Source organism: Rattus norvegicus, chromosome 14, assembly GCF_021556685.1.
Source record: "Rattus norvegicus strain SHRSP/BbbUtx chromosome 14, alternate assembly SHRSP_T2T, whole genome shotgun sequence".
NCBI lineage: Eukaryota > Metazoa > Chordata > Mammalia > Rodentia > Muridae > Rattus > Rattus norvegicus.
This window is the reverse complement of record NC_141547.1, coordinates 109103360-109120577: the sequence shown is the minus strand read 5'-3', so window position 1 is coordinate 109120577 and position 17218 is coordinate 109103360. Positions and strand designations below refer to the sequence as shown.

The following is a 17218-nucleotide window of genomic DNA, read 5'->3' as shown; positions in this document are numbered from 1 at the left end:
GATTGAGTGTATCTGGTTTGATGTGGAGGTCCTTGATCCACTTGGACTTAAGCTTTGTACATGGTGATAAGAATGGATCGATCTGCATTCTTCTACATGTTGACCTCCAGTTGAACCAGCACCATTTGTTGAAAATGCTATCTTTTTTCCATTGGATGGTTTTAGCTCCTTTGTCAAAGATCAAGTGACCATAGGTGTGTGGTTTCATTTCTGGGTCTTCAGTTCTGTTCCACTGATCTATCTGCCTGTCTCTGTACCAATACCATGCAGTTTTTATGACTATTGCTCTGTAATACTGCTTGAAGTTAGGGATGGTGATTCCCTCAGAAGTTCTTTTATTGTTGAGTATAGTTTTTCCTATCCTGGGTTTTTTGTTATTCCAAATGAATTTGCAAATTGCTCTTTCTCTATAAAGAATTGAGTAGGAATTTTGATGGGGATTGCATTGAATCTGTAGATTGCTTTTGGCAAAATGGCCATCTTTACTATATTAATCCTTCCAATCCATGAGCATTGAAGATCTTTCCATCTTTTGAGATCTTCCTCAATTTCTTTCTTCAGAGACTTGAAGTTCTTGTCATACAGATCTTTCACTTGCTTAGTTAAAGTCACACCAAGGTATTTTATATTATTTGGGACTATTGTGAAGGGTGTCATTGAAACATTTTCAATAGCATTCCAGGAATGTCTCCATTTTAAACCACGGAGGAGAGATTAATGAAAGACGCAACAGTGAATGCTATAGGAGCTTGGTGAGTCAGTGATCAGAATGACTTACTACACCATTACCTATTTCATTGAAGATATATATCAAGATGTCCTTGCCTGCTAAATGTAATTTCAGTGGCCAAGGACCTAAGACATACAAAATTTATAAATCACAATATGCTTTTCTGTTGTTCTTTATGTGAGGAACACTGGGACCAAGCCTTCCTTCCTCTAAGTGTGGGAGCCGTATTGGATTTGGGCCTGGTTGCTTTGTCACTGTGTGTCCTTAGTCTTAGATTGTAGGATCAAAAGCCCCTCCCTGTAATTTATGGCACAAGAAGTTTACATTCACAGAATGTTGTCAGCCAGAACAAGAACCTTCTGGGTCTCCAGCAAGGTTTGACCCCTGCTGAGCCCTGTCCTTGCATGTGGAAGCCTTTTGTCCCCAACTGGGAACAGTCTGGCCAGGTACTTCTCACCTGAGTCAGAATTAGGCTGGCCTTCCAGGTTATTTCCCTAATTTATTCAGGCCACATAGTCGGTCCTTTGTTACTGAAGTCTCAGCCAGGGTTCCCCACTGTGCTTGACAGTTACCTGCTAAGTGGTGTTCTTTGGATATATAGTTTGGTCAATAAAGAAACCAGAGGCTCTCTTCCTCTTCTGGCTTGACACGAATAACCTGTGTGTGTGTGTGTGTTTCTTTCATCCCACAGGCTTTCGTCTGATTCTCGGTACCGTGTCGGTGCAGGTGCTGACAAATGGAGGTTCCACCGAGATGGGAGAAGAAAGGAGTACTGTTGGGACGTCCCAGGAGCATAGGGCATAGAAGCAGGGACGGATTGGGGTAAGATGGGCCAGAAAAGGCCTGGATGATTTGGGCTAGCCTGAGTAAAACTTGTCATATAAATGGGACAAGGTAATAGTATAGCGTTTTTACATATGCGTTCTTTTAGAGTTATGTTTGGACCCTGACTAGAGATAGTTTACACCCTAGACTTGAGAGAGAATGAATGGGCTTGGGAAAAACAGTCCTCCCGGACTCTCCGTGGATGCTTTGGAGAAAGAGAGCTCTCCTGGGAACAGAAGAAAGGCAGGAGACGTCCTGCCTCTCTACTGGCTCCTATTGGAGAAATGCTTATTTCTGGTTCTGGGTTCCATAGGTAGGATATGTGGGTCCCTTTGGAGGAACACCATCTAGAATTTTCCCTCTTTGTCTATTGTCTGTCCCTGGTGCACCAGGCTGTCCATGTCTGTCAGTTTATGTCCGTGGTTTTTGTTTCTCATTGTTTAAATGTTTTATGTTTCGTGTTCAAAAGAAAAAATGGTAAAAACATTATCTGCGAGTCGTTCACACCTTGACTTGGTTTTAACTCGCTTCAAGAAGGGAACAATGAATAAAAAACAGTTTCAATTGGCTTTTGGAGCCTACATCTGTAGCTAGAAGCCTAAGTCTGCTGGACAAGCTCCCCAGGGGCTGGCTAAATGTTTATACTAGCCGATCCTAAAGGCACTAGGAGCTTCACAGCTTCTATGATAATAAAACTGAAAAATCTTTGACTGTGATTATTGGACTCAACAGGTGACATGGTGCTTGGTGTAAATATTAAAGACATGTGTAGGTGTGTTTACCGGAAGTCCCACACCGGCGGATCCCGGACCGCAGCAGCTCTCTGCTCCCAAACCCCGTGGGAGAGAGACCCCACCGCCTGATCAGGTGGGCACTCCTGAGGCTGCAGGGCGGAGGAGACCACCAACACTGCCCACCCCTGCCCACATCTCTGGCCCAAGAGGAAACTGTATAAGGCCTCTGGGCTCCCGTGGGGGAGGGCCCGGGATCGGCAGGACTCCTGCGCCTGAGACACTGCCGGAACCTGAAGGAAACAGACCGGATAAACAGTTCTCTGCACCCAAATCCCGTGGGAGGGAGAGCTGAACCTTCAGAGAGGCGAACACGCCTGGGAAACCAGAAGAGACTGCACTCTGTGCACATCCAGGCGCCAGAGGAAAACACCAAACGCCATCTGGAACCCTGGTGCACGGAGGCTCCTAGAAAGAGCGGCGCAGATCTTCCCGGTTGCTGCCACAGCGGAGAGGACTTAGGCAGTACCCCACGAGCAAACTTGAGCCTTGGAACTGCAGGTGAAAGATCCCACGCAGAGAGACCCTTATTCAAGTCTTGGGAAATCGCGGACCCCAGACACAGAGAGACCATTTTGGATGTAATAAGCAAAGGCGAGGTTTATTACGGAGACCTATTACAGAGATCTCCGGGCCGACACGTATCCCACGCAGGAGACAGAGGTGTCGGCCCCGAAAGGCTGGGAAAAAGAGTATTTAAAGGCAGAGGCTGTGAGCACCAGGGGATGGGGGATGTCAAAGGGGAATGTACCACAAGTTACAAGATTGTTTTATGGCTCCAGGAGATAAGGGGACACCAGGTTTTATGGCCCCCTGGTTCCTGGAACAGAGGTACTAAATCAGGAGGAAGGGTAGGGTCTTCAGGTCCTCATTATTTTTAAAAGTTTGTCAAAATTGATGAAGCATCTGTTTTGAAACACCTCTGGTTAGGCTTGGGCTGCCCGGTTTCTTGGAGTGCTCTCTGCAGGACACAATGGCTGAAAAGCACAAGTAGGGGCTTATCAGGGTCTGGAGGACATCTGGTTAAAGTATGACTCTGAGTAAGCTGGGGGGATGTCTTTGGATGGTTTATGGCTCAGTCCTCGATAGCCTGAGCTGGATCTTGCATTCCTTTTCTTTATCTTTATGGCCTGTTATTCCTGGCGGCAGGGCTTAGCCCTGAGTTTGTGGCTTTTGGGGCTAACCCTTTTAATTTTTATATTTCTAAACCTAGAATTCATATAATTTTCTTTTCACAGGTAGGACCAACTTTTCCCCTGCAAGAAACCTGCCTGGTGAACTCAGGACACACAGAGGCAAAATTCCTCTAAGGCCGGGCACTTCCTGTGTTTACCGGAAGTCCCACACCGGCGGATCCCGGACCGAAGCAGCTCTCTGCTCCCAAACCCCGTGGGAGAGAGACCTCACCGCCTGATCAGGTGGGCACTCCTGAGGCTGCAGAGCGGAGGAGACCACCAACACTGCCCACCCCTGCCCACATCCCTGGCCCAAGAGGCAACTGTATAAGGCCTCTGGGTTCCCGTAGGGGAGGGCCTGGGAGCGGCAGGACCCCTGCGCCTGAGACACTGCCGGAACCTGAAGGAAACAGACCGGATAAACAGTTCTCTGCACCCAAATCCCGTGGGAGGGAGAGCTGAACCTTCAGAGAGGCGGACACGCCTGGGAAACCAGAAGAGACTGCACTCTGTGCACATCCAGGCGCCAGAGGAAAACACCAAACGCCATCTGAAACCCTGGTGCACGGAGGCTCCCGGAAGGAGCGGCACAGATTTTCCCGGTTGCTGCCACAGCAGAGAGGACTTAGGCAGTACCCCACGAGCAAACTTGAGCCTTGGAACCTCAGGTAGGACCAATTTTTCCCCTGCAAGAAACCTGCCTGGTGAACTCAAGACACAGGCCCACAGGAACAGCTGAAGACCTGTAGAGAGGAAAAACTACACGCCCGAAAGCAGAACACTCTGTCCCCATAACTGGCTGAAAGAAAACAGGAAAACAGGTCTACAGCACTCCTGACACACAGGTTATAGGACAGTCTAGCCACTGTCAGAAATAGCAGAACAAAGTAACACTAGAGATAATCTGATGGCGAGAGGCAAGCACAGGAACCCAAGCAACAGAAACCAAGACTACATGGCATCATCGGAGCCCAATTCTCCCACCAAAGCAAACACGGAATATCCAAACACACCAGAAAAGCAAGACCTAGTTTCAAAATCATATTTGATCATGATGCTGGAGGACTTCAAGAAAGACATAAAGAACTCCCTTAGAGAACAAGTAGAAGCCTACAGAGAGGAATCGCAAAAATCCCTGAAAGAATTCCAGGAAAACACAATCAAACAGTTGAAGGAATTAAAAATGGAAATAGAAGCAATCAAGAAAGAACACATGGAAACAACCCTGGACATAGAAAATCAAAAGAAAAGACAAGGAGCTGTAGATACAAGCTTCACCAACAGAATTCAAGAGATGGAAGAGAGAATCTCGGGAGCAGAAGATTCCATAGAAATCATTGACTCAACTGTCAAAGATAATGTAAAGCGGAAAAAGCTACTGGTCCAAAACATACAGGAAATCCAGGACTCAATGAGAAGATCAAACCTAAGGATAATAGGTATAGAAGAGAGTGAAGACTCCCAGCTCAAAGGACCAGTAAATATCTTCAACAAAATCATAGAAGAAAACTTCCCTAACCTAAAAAAAGAGATACCCATAGGCATACAAGAAGCCTACAGAACTCCAAATAGATTGGACCAGAAAAGAAACACCTCCCGTCACATAATTGTCAAAACACCAAACGCACAAAATAAAGAAAGAATATTAAAAGCAGTAAGGGAAAAAGGTCAAGTAACATATAAAGGCAGACCTATCAGAATCACACCAGACTTTTCGCCAGAAACTATGAAGGCCAGAAGATCCTGGACAGATGTCATACAGACCCTAAGAGAACACAAATGCCAGCCCAGGTTACTGTATCCTGCAAAACTCTCAATTAACATAGATGGAGAAACCAAGATATTCCATGACAAAACCAAATTTACACAATATCTTTCTACAAGTCCAGAACTACAAAGGATAATAAAGGGTAAAGCCCAACATGAGGAGGCAAGCTATACCCTAGAAGCAAGAAACTAATCATCTTGGCAACAAAACAAAGAGAATGAAAGCACACAAACATAACCTCACTTCCAAATATGAATATAACAAGAAGCAATAATCACTATTCCTTAATATCTCTCAATATCAATGGCCTCAACTCCCCAATAAAAAGACATAGATTAACAAACTGGATACGCAACGAGGACCCTGCATTCTGCTGCCTACAGGAAACACACCTCAGAGACAAAGACAGACATTACCTCAGAGTGAAAGGCTGGAAAACAATTTTCCAAGCAAATGGTCAGAAGAAGCAAGCTGGAGTAGCCATTCTAATATCAAATAAAATCAATTTTCAACTAAAAGTCATCAAAAAAGATAAGGAAGGACACTTCATATTCATCAAAGGAAAAATCCACCAAGATGAAGTCTCAATCCTAAATATCTATGCCCCAAATACAAGGGCACATACATATGTAAAAGAAACCTTACTAAAGCTCAAAACACACATTGCACCTCACACAATAATAGTGGGAGATTTCAACACCCCACTCTCATCAATGGACAGATCATGGAAACAGAAATTAAACAGAGATGTAGACAGACTAAGAGAAGTCATGAGCCAAATGGACTTAACGGATATTTATAGAACATTCTATCCTAAAGCAAAAGGATATACCTTCTTCTCAGCTCCTCATGGTACTTTCTCCAAAATTGACCATATAATTGGTCAAAAAACGGGCCTCAACAGGTACAGAAAGATAGAAATAATCCCATGTGTGCTATCGGACCACCACGGCCTAAAACTGGTCTTCAATAACAATAAGGGAAGAATGCCCACATATACGTGGAAATTGAACAATGCTCTACTCAATGACAACCTGGTCAAGGAAGAAATAAAGAAAGAAATTAAAAACTTTTTAGAATTTAATGAAAATGAAGGTACAACATACCCAAACTTATGGGACACAATGAAAGCTGTGCTAAGAGGAAAACTCATAGCGCTGAGTGCCTGCAGAAAGAAACAGGAAAGAGCATATGTCAGCAGCTTGACAGCACACCTAAAAGCTCTAGAACAAAAAGAAGCAAATACACCCAGGAGGAGTAGAAGGCAGGAAATAATCAAACTCAGAGCTGAAATCAACCAAGTAGAAACAAAAAGGACCATAGAAAGAATCAACAGAACCAAAAGTTGGTTCTTTGAGAAAATCAACAAGATAGATAAACCCTTAGCCAGACTAACGAGAGGACACAGAGAGTGCGTCCAAATTAACAAAATCAGAAATGAAAAGGGAGACATAACTACAGATTCAGAGGAAATTCAAAAAATCATCAGATCTTACTATAAAAACCTATATTCAACAAAACTTGAAAATCTTCAGGAAATGGACAATTTCCTAGACAGATACCAGGTATCGAAGTTAAATCAGGAACAGATAAACCAGTTAAACAACCCCATAACTCCTAAGGAAATAGAAGCAGTCATTAAAGGTCTCCCAACCAAAAAGAGCCCAGGTCCAGACGGGTTTAGTGCAGAATTCTATCAAACCTTCATAGAAGACCTTATACCAATATTATCCAAACTATTCCACAAAATTGAAACAGATGGAGCCCTACCGAATTCCTTCTATGAAGCCACAATTACTCTTATACCTAAACCACACAAAGACCCAGCAAAGAAAGAGAACTTCAGACCAATTTCCCTTATGAATATCGACGCAAAAATACTCAATAAAATTCTGGCAAACCGAATTCAAGAGCACATCAAAACAATCATCCACCATGATCAAGTAGGCTTCATCCCAGGCATGCAGGGATGGTTTAATATAAGGAAAACCATCAACGTGATCCATCATATAAACAAACTGAAAGAACAGAACCACATGATCATTTCATTAGATGCTGAGAAAGCATTTGACAAAATTCAACACCCCTTCATGATAAAAGTCCTGGAAAGAATAGGTATTCAAGGCCCATACCTAAACATAGTAAAAGCCATATACAGCAAACCAGTTGCTAACATTAAACTAAATGGAGAGAAACTTGAAGCAATCCCACTAAAATCAGGGACTAGACAAGGCTGCCCACTCTCTCCCTACTTATTCAATATAGTTCTTGAAGTTCTAGCCAGAGCAATCAGACAACAAAAGGAGATCAAGGGGATACAGATCGGAAAAGAAGAGGTCAAAATATCACTATTTGCAGACGACATGATAGTATATTTAAGTGATCCCAAAAGTTCCACCAGAGAACTACTAAAGCTGATAAACAACTTCAGCAAAGTGGCTGGGTATAAAATTAACTCAAATAAATCAGTTGCCTTCCTCTATACAAAAGAGAAACAAGCCGAGAAAGAAATTAGGGAAACGACACCCTTCATAATAGACCCAAATAATATAAAGTACCTCGGTGTGACTTTAACCAAGCAAGTAAAAGATCTGTACAATAAGAACTTCAAGACACTGAGGAAAGAAATTGAAGAAGACCTCAGAAGATGGAAAGATCTCCCATGCTCATGGATTGGCAGGATTAATATAGTAAAAATGGCCATTTTACCAAAAGCAATCTACAGATTCAATGCAATCCCCATCAAAATACCAATCCAATTCTTCAAAGAGTTAGACAGAACAATTTGCAAATTCATCTGGAATAACAAAAAACCCAGGATAGCTAAAGCTATCCTCAACAATAAGAGGACTTCAGGGGGAATCACTATCCCTGAACTCAAGCAGTATTACAGAGCAATAGTGATAAAAACTGCATGGTATTGGTACAGAGACAGACAGATAGACCAATGGAATAGAATTGAAGACCCAGAAATGAACCCACACACCTATGGTCACTTGATTTTTGACAAAGGAGCCAAAACCATCCAATGGAAAAAAGATAGCATTTTCAGCAAATGGTGCTGGTTCAACTGGAGGGCAACATGTAGAAGAATGCAGATCGATCCATGCTTATCACCCTGTACAAAGCTTAAGTCCAAGTGGATCAAGGACCTACACATCAAACCAGACACACTCAAACTAATAGAAGAAAAACTAGGGAAGCATCTGGAACACATGGGCACTGGAAAAAATTTCCTGAACAAAACACCAATGGCTTATGCTCTAAGATCAAGAATCGACAAATGGGATCTCATAAAACTGCAAAGCTTCTGTAAGGCAAAGGACACTGTGGTTAGGACAAAACGGCAACCAACAGATTGGGAAAAGATCTTTACCAATCCTATAACAGATAGAGGCCTTATATCCAAAATATACAAAGAACTCAAGAAGTTAGACCGCAGGGAAACAAATAACCCTATTAAAAAATGGGGTTCAGAGCTAAACAAAGAATTCACAGCTGAGGAATGCCGAATGGCTGAGAAACACCTAAAGAAATGTTCAACATCTTTAGTCATAAGGGAAATGCAAATCAAAACAACCCTGAGATTTCACCTCACACCAGTGAGAATGGCTAAGATCAAAAACTCAGGTGACAGCAGATGCTGGCGAGGATGTGGAGAAAGAGGAACACTCCTCCATTGTTGGTGGGATTGCAGACTGGTAAAACCATTCTGGAAATCAGTCTGGAGGTTCCTCAGAAAATTGGACATTGAACTGCCTGAGGATCCAGCCATACCTCTCTTGGGCATATACCCAAAAGATGCCTCAACATATAAAAGAGACACGTGCTCCACTATGTTCATCGCAGCCTTATTTATAATAGCCTGAAACTGGAAAGAACCCAGATGCCCTTCAACAGAGGAATGGATACAGAAAATGTGGTACATCTACACAATGGAATATTACTCAGCTATCAAAAACAACGAGTTTATGAAATTCGTAGGCAAATGGTTGGAACTGGAAAATATCATCCTGAGTGAGCTAACCCACTCACAGAAAGACATACATGGTATGCACTCATTGATAAGTGGCTATTAGCCCAAATGCTTGAATTACCCTAGATCCCTAGAACAAACGAAACTCAAGATGGATGATCAAAATGTGAATGCTTCACTCCTTCTTTAAATGAGGAAAAAGAATACCCTTGGCAGGGAAGGGAGAGGCAAAGATTAAAACAGAGACTGAAGGAACACCCATTCAGAGCCTGCCCCACATGTGGCCCATACATATACAGCCACCCAATTAGACAAGATGGATGAAGCAAAGAAGTGCAGACCGACAGGAGCCGGATGTAGATCGCTCCTGAGAGACACAGCCAGAATACAGCAAATACAGAGGCGAATGCCAGCAGCAAACCACTGAACTGAGAATAGGTCCCCCGTTGAAGGAATCAGAGAAAGAACTGGAAGAGCTTGAAGGGGCTCGAGACCCCATAGGTACAACAATGCCAAGCAACCAGAGCTTCCAGGGACTAAGCCACTACCTAAAGACTATGCATGGACTGACCCTGGACTCTGACCTCATAGGTAGCAATGAATATCCTAGTAAGAGCACCAGTGGAAGGGGAAGCCCTGGGTCCTGCTAAGACTGAACCCCCAGTGAACTAGACTGGTGGGGGGAGGGTGGCAATGGGGGGAGGGTTGGGAGGGGAACACCCATGAGGAAGGGGAGGGGGGAGGGGGATGTTTGCCTGGATACCGGCAAAGGGAATAACACTCGAAATGTATATAAGAAATACTCAAGTTAATAAAAAAAAAAAAGAGTGTTACCCTAGGTAGTTTGTCCATACTCCAGGGCAAACCCCACTCCCAACAGTATCTGGGAATTCCAACTTAAACTTGGTATGTTACAAAGAGAAGTAGATAGGTAGGGAAGTGAAGGTTGATCTGGAAGAACTCAGAGGAAGTCGGTAAATATGATCAAAATACACTGTTTGAAATTCTTAGGTAAAGAATAAAATATTATTTAAAAAAAAAAGACATGTGTAGCCACTTCAATTTTGTTATTCATTGGTTTTAAATGTATAAATATGCTCTACTTGCCTTGGTTATGGACTATTGGCTTTTCAGTTATTAGATATGGTTAAAAAGGTGTAACATTGGTAACAGAAAGTTGGCTTAAAATTGTAATTTGGATGAAGTCATTCTAGATAACATGTGACATGGGCCAACCTAGGGAAACAGGTCTAAATTGAGGTAATATTTTTATAGAATTCTTATTCTAGAAACCAGGTTTCTAAAAGAATTTAGGACAATGTCTCTTTGTTGAGGTATTAGAGACCGCACCATCGTGCGTTAATGTTAGAATTGGCAGTCAAACTTTGTAACATAAAAGATAGACTTGGGGTGTTTTAGAGACTAGATTTTAAAAGCTAGTTTGTTAGAAGTTGAGTTTTGCTTTCCAAAGTTGTGGTTTGCCCTATATTTTAATACTAATTCCACTGCCCCAAGAACAGCTGCCTAGTCACATACTCAGAACTCAGGTGACTTTCCAAAGTTGTGACTGTGCTCTGGTGTTACAAGGAGAACTTAAAGATTGTGATTAAAGATTGCCAGTGTTACGTTGACTAACTCAAACTTATTTATAATTAAAAAAAAATCAAACAGGTAGAGATTGTTACAAGATTTATGAAGGATTGATGAGGTTTTAGAACTTGTGAGAACATTACAGCCAGTTTGCTTACTCCAACTGCCATTCCAAGATAGATTTAGAGGATTATTTTTATTCAATTTATTTACGTCCTGGCGATTGTGAGTTTTCATTTCGTGAGCTTGCTTATAATTTTAGAGAGCCCATAAAGTGATATCATTAAAAATTTTACAAAAAAATGGCTAACAGCCTTGTATTATATAATCTTGTCGCTTCTTCAATGTAAGAAGTTAAAACTTTAAATCTTACAGTGTATATAGAAATTTTTACTACAAACCTTTGCTCTCAAAATGAGCTTTAATATTTGGGGAGTAGATGTTAGACTACTCCAGAAAAGAGTATTTAAAACTAATTTTAAGCTACTAAGGATATGTTAGTTGGCTAAGTACCTCACCTTACCAGAGGACTTAGGTCTTTGTTTGTTATCCTCATTGGAGATAAAGCTTCAGTTGTGTTAATACAGAATTGTAGGCTAGAGTCATGGAAGTATTTTAAAAAGCCAAACAACAGTTAATTGGTTATTACAAAATACTGATATTTGGCCTATTACATATACAAATTTTTCAGGCAAAATTGATAATTTTACTCTTTACATGTTTTTGTACTTCCTGTATATTTGTGCATACAACCCATAGGAAATGCGCTTACTGTATTTATAGGTGGTTCATCTAATGAAAAGGCTACATGTATGATTACATCACTTGTTTATTCTCTTGAGTTTCTGCTGCTTCAGCACAGATTATTAAATTCCGTGCTTTAGCCGCTGTTTTTATAATGTTAAAAAAAATCAAGCTTTCAATTCACATACTGATAGCCAATGTGTGGCTTGTGGTTTACAATTGATTTCAATTACTTAATGCTTTATTAGAGACAAGTTTTCTACATAAAATCAGTGAGTGATGATTTCAGTGTAAATTGTCTGACAACTCACTGTCCTTTCAGTGCTCTGGCTCAGACAACTAAACAAAACCATAGACCCAGCTCTTTGAAAATGGTAATAGAGTTGATATGAAAAGAGGAAAACTCCATTTGCTTACTTTAAATTCCCAGCCTCGCCCTGCCAGCTCAGCGATTTCTAATATGACTGAATCTAGACAATATTTAAAGGATTTGACATTTCTTTTTTTTTTTTTTTTTTTTTTTTTTGATTCTTCAGCTGACAGCAAGAGGGTTTATTGTACACGAGTTACACTTGGCCACAAGAGAACAGAACTAGTCCAGAATGCCAAAGGTCCAGGGCAGAGGGCCAGCGGGACTGTTTTGGTTGTGAGGAAGGTAGTCATTTTCCCAGCTGATCTTGGCGAGGTGACATTCCGGGTCTACTGAGACTTATTACCGACAGCAGCATACAGTCCAACTACTTGTTCCGGGCTTCAGCATCCCTTACTTCTGCTCCCACAGGCTTCGTGGGTGCACAAGATGGTTTACTTGGACCTCTGCCTCATCTTTCTTCTCTTGCGCTTCAGCCTGCGCATTCTCTTCTTCCGCCACTTCGCTCTCATGGCGCAGGAGTCAAGGAAGATGGCGCTAAGACCGAGAGCAGGATTTGACATTTCTAATTAATGCTTATGTTTAGGTAAATAAAGTTTGTGAGGTGCTGGAGAGATGGCTTAGTGGTTAAGAACACTAAATACTGTTCCTTTATAGGCCATTTAAGAACTCAAACAGGATTGCCTGGGCTCCTTAACAAGGGAGGGCAATGATACCAGACAGATTATAGGCCTTACATAAGAACAATTAGTCAAAAAAATTCTCATTCTTTATATATCCAAAACAATAATGCTGGAGACAATAATTTGATATACAAGTCAATTTATAAATACAAGTGCTCAGTGTCCTCAATTTAATCCTCGAGGACTTACCTTAATAAATAATATCTTTATTATATCTTAATAAATAAAAAGGGGGAGTTATCCCTGTATGCTAAATAATGCTCCTTTTATTGCAATTTTAAAATTCGGGTGCCAAGGATCACTCTGAGTGTTTATGACACTCTACAACTAGGCATACTTCTGCCTAGGTGAAATAGAAAGATCCACATATTGACCTGATCCTGTCCAGATATTTTTATGGGGAAGAGGGAATGTTTGTGTTTTTTCTACAGGATGTTACAGGAGTATGCCAGCTGCCAGAGGTGGTTGCTGAGACTTGCTGATCCTGGTTACATGAAGATTCAGCTCTCGTGGTTGGGGTCCCTAGAGTCATTCCTCTGCCCTGAGAGGAAGATGGAAGATTCCCCCTCATCTTTTGTCATCACAGAGATTTTGGCGTTGCTGCAGTCAGTGTTACCGCTGCGTGTGTCCCGTCCCACTATGGCCTGCTCTCTGACCCTCTGTACACTGTTGCTTGCTGGAGAAGACTGGACTCCAGCTGTTACCCCTGTCCCCCTCATTCCCCTGGTGACTCTTGCTGCCTTAACTGGTGTTGTCATCTTACAGTCTATAGCTTCACAAGAATGCCATCTGCGTGAAGCTGCTATAGACTGGGGAACTCTGCCCTGGTTGTACAGATCTCACACATGGTTCCCTTGCCTGCTGGTTGTTCCAGAGAAGAATGGCTGATCCTGAACTGTCCTGGCTATACGTTATTTTCGCTGCTATTGTAGCAGCCATTACTGCTGCAGCCATTGTGTCTGCAGTGTCTGGAGTTACCCTCCCCCCATTCTATTGTTAGGCAAGCACAGTGGATGAACTTTCTGGAGTAGTTGTTTACAATTGGGAATTCTAAATTTTATTACAGGAGCGGCTCAACAACGGTCCTTGTGCTTCTTTTCACATGCTGAGGAGAACCAGTAAGACAATGTACTTGATTAGGTGCCCACTACTTATCCGGAGAGGCTCAACTTCCACAATCTCCTAAATTATTATCATCTGGCTCCTACTCTTTCGCCCCTGGGCTCAAGTAAGAGGAATGAGAAGATGACCTGATGTAGTTTTCCTCAGCGACGGGCAACTTCCTCTGACCCTTGACCAATCTAGACACGGACCCTTGAGGGCGACAAGGTGATCCTATGTCAGAGAGGCTGGGGTTCGAGAGGTCGATCCTAAGACAGAGGTGACTACGCCCCGTTTAAATGTACGGGCCGGTCAAATGCTCCTCTGCCCAGTTTCTCCCTCCTTAACCACACACGGTTAGCCCAGAACGGTGTGTTACAACATAATTTCATTCCTAGCCATTGGGGTGCAGTCCTAACTGCAAGGGTGGCTCGCCATGGCCGAGCTGGGCACTCTGTGAGGCATGTCTGATCTCTCTCAGACTGAAAAGAAAATTATACGAATTCTAGGTTTAGAAATATAAAATTAAAAGAGTTAACCCCAAAAGGCCACAGACCCAGGGCTAAGCCCTGCAGCCAGGACTAGCAGGCCATAAAGATAAAGGAGCACAGGAAACACTGTTCAGGCAGGACTGGCAAGCCATAAAGAAAAGGAATGCAGGAACCAGCCTGAGTTAATGGGACTGATTCATGAGACGTCTGACAGGAAGACATCTCCCCCCAGCTCACTCAGGGCCATCCTCCAGACCCTGATAAGCCCCTACTTGTGCTTTTCAGCCATTGTGTCCTGCAGAGAGCACTCCAAGAAACCGGGCAGCCCAAGTCTAACCAGAGGTGTTTCAAATACAGATGCTTCATCAATTCTGACAAACTTTTAAAAATAATGAGGACCTAAAGACCCAACGCTTCTCCTGATTTAGTAGCTCTGTTCCAGGAACCAGGGGGCCATAAAACCTGGTGTCCCCTTATCTCCTGGAGCCATAAAACAATCTTGTAACTTGTGGTGCATTCCCCTTTGACATCCCCCATCCCCTGGTGCTCACAGCCTCTGCCTTTAAATACTCTTTTTCCCAGCCTCTCGGGGCCGACACCTCTGTCTCCTGCGCGGGATACGTGTCGGCCCGGAGATCTCTGTAATAGGTCTCCGTAATAAACCTCGCCTTTGCTTATTACATCCAAAATGGTCTCTCTGTGTCTGGGGTCCGCGATTTCCCAAGACTTGAGTAAGGGTCCCTCTGCGGGAGATCTTTCAAGACCACTACTTCCACCTTATGGTCTTTATAAAAGAAATACGGAGGAGTTGTGGGAGCCATATTGGATTTGGGCCTGGTTGCTTTGTCACTGTGTGGCCTTAGTCTTAGATTGTAGGATCAAAAGCCCCTCCCTGTAATTTATGGCACAAGAAGTTTACATTCACAGAATGTTGTCAGCCAGAACAAGAACCTTCTGGGTCTCCAGCAAGGTTTGACCCCTGCTGAGCCCTGCCCTTGCATGTGGAAGCCTTTTGTCCCCAACTGGGAACAGTCTGGCCAGGTACTTCTCACCTGAGTCAGAATTAGGCTGGCCTTCCTGGTTATTTCCCTAATTTATTCAGGCCACATAGTCGGTCCTTTGTTACCGAAGTCTCAGCCAGGGTTCCCCACTGTGCTTGACAGTTACCTGCTAAGTGGTGTTCTTTGGATATATAGTTTGGTCAATAAAGAAACCAGAGGCTCTCTTCCTCTTCTGGCTTGACACGAATAACCTGTGTGTGTGTGTTTCTTTCATCCCACAGGCTTTCGCCTGATTCTCGGTACCGTGTCGGTGCAGGCGCCGACACAGTGGCCAAGGACCTAAGACATACAAAATTTATAAATCACAATATGCTTTTCTGTTGTTCTTTATGTGAGGAACACTGGGACCAAGCCTTCCTTCCTCTAAGCTCTCTGTCTTTAGGGACACTTAATATTCTATCTAGACAGAGTTCACATGAGAAAACTGGCTTTCAGGGGAAGCATGTTTCAGGTTGTATGTTCCCACATTGAGGGAAGCACAACAGGAAAGGGACAGCAGGAACAGGAGACATGGTGTTCTATCTCAATATCCATATCTGACTGCCCACTTGCTTTGTATATGCTTTGAATTCTTACTACCTTGTTTGCTCTTTCTCTCATTAAATTCCAGATGATTGATCCCCCTGTCTCAAAAGCACAAGAACCCAAATTGATGATGGGTGGTGAGCAAAGGAAATCAGAGCCCTCCCTATAATAATTGTGTACTGTCTCATAGATTCTAAGCTCATTGACCAATTCTTCTGGGCTCTCACCCTCAGTTCGGGATCTCTTGCCTGCATGTGGAGGTCAGATTGATGGTCCTAGTCAGGAATAAATGGTCAGCAAGAACAGACCGAATGTATGTTCTCCTGTCACTTGGGACATTACAACTCCTCCTTACCAAACACTAGACCCTTACCTCTTTGCTTTTCTTGAAGAGGCCAGTTCTCAGTTGAGAAGATTCATGAAGTTCCCCATTTTTTAGCTCACTGCATCTGATAACCATTGAAAAGGAAAAAGGAAGAAAGCTGGCTATGCATGCAGATCATGGCAGCATGAGCCTATGAATACAGAGTAGGCAAATTCAGTCCCACCAAGAGCTATGATTATCATCACCATTCTCATTCATATTCTCTCTCTTTCTCTCTCTCTCTCTCTCTCTCTCTCTCTCTCTCTCTCTCTCTCCTTTGTTTAACTAAGGAGGGAATGGCAAGCCAGTGTTTCCCCCTCCTCTATAAGCCATGCCACCCCAGTGTTGCCTTCCCTTGTTATTTATTTATTTATTTAGCTTTATTCCAAGTTAATTTATATCTATTTCTTGATATTTCTTTTTATAACTTTGAGTCAAAGGTCTCTGAATGAAGCTGTGGAGATTGTAGGACCTGATCAGCCCTATTTCTAGGAGGTCCCACTCACAAAAACACCGATACGGAGAGTGATGCAATCAAGCAAGAGCTTTGATGATCCAGTGCGCTGAGTGGCCCTGTAAACGGGACAGAGGTGACCCAGAAGAACAAAAGCACACACTTTTTATACTTTTTCAGGGTATCGGCTTTAGGTTACAGCATGAGTTGGTTATTTCTCATTGGGGCTTATTACCTTTTAAATTCATTGGTGGCTGCCTATTGTCCTTTGAATTCATTGGAGGCCCTTGGTGGGAAAATATCTTTGGCATGAGGTTAGCTCACTCACTCGGACGGGGGGGGGGGGGGGGGGGGAAGGGAACTGCTAAGGGTGGTTAGCTCATTTCCTAGAAGAGGGAGTTATCCTAAATTCTTTGGACAGTGTGTTGAAGTCCCAGCCACCTGGAGTTTCCCTAAGGCAGCCTTTGTCCTTAGTTTGAATCTTACAAGATCAGTACCTTAGGTTAAGCCTCTCTCCAGCTCACAAAATTGTACCAGCCTCAGCCTCCTGAGTGATGGATATTAAAGATG

The 17218-nt window shown here is 42.9% G+C and overlaps 1 long non-coding RNA gene across 1 annotated transcript; it reads right to left on the bottom strand.

Annotated features, from left to right (window-relative positions):
* Window positions 1-1368: 1368 nt before the first annotated feature.
* On the bottom strand, window positions 1369-15490 carry LOC148001504 (uncharacterized). Its single transcript, XR_015637678.1, has 4 exons — window positions 15009-15490; window positions 13291-14235; window positions 13019-13193; window positions 1369-1573 (listed from the first exon to the last, which is right to left on the bottom strand). It is a non-coding gene; the product is annotated as an uncharacterized LOC148001504 (long non-coding RNA).
* Between the last annotated feature and the right edge of the window lie 1728 nt (window positions 15491-17218).